Below are 1,805 nucleotides of genomic sequence, written 5' to 3' on the forward strand. Positions count from 1 at the left end.
CTCCGATAATATTCCGTTGCATTTTGACGTCATTTTGACCACTGATGTTATTTCTACTTTAATTATAATCACCCTGTATATTTTCGATTGATGCTAAACGTTGTTATCTCTACATAAAGAAAAGCATTATCTTCAAATCGTGAGCTACACCCTTAATTTTTATATATGGAATTAGTGAGTTTATTCACGCCACTTTTGTTGCCAATCTCTGCGGTCACTTTCAGAACTCAAATTAATAATAAAATTTATTAATTTAATAAGATTGGACCATGACTTGTTGGTGTACCCAAGTATCACCACAATAAAATAAAAACACCGAAATGAATGAGAACAGAAGCATAATTAAGTTTACAAAAATAATGACAAGTTCTTACTAATCCTTTTATAGCTGAATTGATCTGACAAATCTTACAAAAAAATGACCATCACGAATCAAAACACGGATGATGCCTAATTGGCAAAGCATACATTGGGATGGAAGCTATACAAATGCCCCCTTGAATTAATCTGTTTAATACGCGATCTGCCTTTGTTTACATGAATCCACTGTGAGGCCCAATTCTATTCCAATGGAGACAACTACGACCAAGTACATCACAAACTATGGGTAATCGGTGAACAGGGAGCTGTGAATATCATTTAACAACCCTACTCCGGCGCAGCAATACTTTACCCTTTCACCTTGATTCAGGCGGCAGCAGAAAACGGCGTGCTATGGGCGAGAAGCGGCGCGCTGCAGCAGCTGTAATGTTCTGACGCGTCCACGAAAACTTACAAACTACGCTGTCTTGCGTTCTGATTAGCTCAACGCGGGAACTTCCGTATCACAGCCCTGAAACCCCAGCAGATTTCAGCGTGAGGTGCACCCATCCGCTGGTCTGGCCAAACCAATTTGACTCACTTGCACAACGGTGTGTGCTGGAATAGTCAAACGTCAGACGCCCGACTCAGGACGAATAAGTTCAGCCTCGTAACACCCAATATTTCCGAGATGATGTGCTGTTCCACTGTCGGTACATCTGGAAACTGCCACTGGCTCTCAGTCTACCACTAGTTACAGACCACAAGTCTCTCCCACTAGGGAAAGGCCTAAAGTTCTCCACCAGTGGAGGACCAGAAGACGAAAAAGGCAATGAATCACAACCACTTTCCATCTAGCCTCGGTAAAGGGGCCGAACTAGCAAAAACGAAACCGCCTCCACATTTTACAAACCAATCGAACTATATTCTACTCACTAAATTTCCCCCCTTGTCACCGAGCGAGGTAGTGCAGTGGTTAGCACACTGGACTCGCATTCGGGAGGACGACGGTTCAATCCCGTCTCCGGCCATCCTGATTTGGGTTTTCCGTGATTTCCCTAAATTGCTTCAGGCAAATGCCGGGATGGTTCCTTTGAAAGGGCACGGCCGATTTCCTTCCCCATCCTTCCCTCACCCGAGCTTGCGCTCCGTCTCTAATGACCTCGTTGTCGACGGGACGTTAAACACTAAGATCCTCCTCCTCCTCCCCCCCCCCCCTTGTTTGTTCTGTTGGCCTGGTAGCCAATCCAGACACAGCACCGTGGTTCCCACGCTTGGGGAGCAAGCCTCTGCTTTGCATATCCCGAAAGGAGCCAATCAGCGACTCAGAATCTCTTTGGGTGTCAAATTAATCACCTTTCGGCCGTCTTCTTTCCAAACTTGTTTTATTTGGGTATCAATTTCAGCTTTTTACTACGCCATCTTCAGGCCTCTGACCGATTTGTCGGAAGATTCTATCTGTGTTCTGATCAAAACAGGTGTCAGCAATATTGGTATTAGTAGAT

At 44.8% G+C, this 1,805-nt stretch overlaps 1 non-coding gene across 1 annotated transcript; it reads left to right on the plus strand.

Annotated features, from left to right (window-relative positions):
• The first annotated feature begins 1,258 nt into the window (after positions 1–1,258).
• Positions 1,259–1,331, plus strand: Trnaa-cgc (transfer RNA alanine (anticodon CGC)). Its single transcript has one exon. It is a non-coding gene; the product is annotated as a tRNA-Ala (tRNA).
• The last annotated feature ends 474 nt before the right edge of the window (positions 1,332–1,805 follow it).

Source organism: Schistocerca gregaria, chromosome 2 (assembly GCF_023897955.1).
Source record: "Schistocerca gregaria isolate iqSchGreg1 chromosome 2, iqSchGreg1.2, whole genome shotgun sequence".
NCBI lineage: Eukaryota > Metazoa > Arthropoda > Insecta > Orthoptera > Acrididae > Schistocerca > Schistocerca gregaria.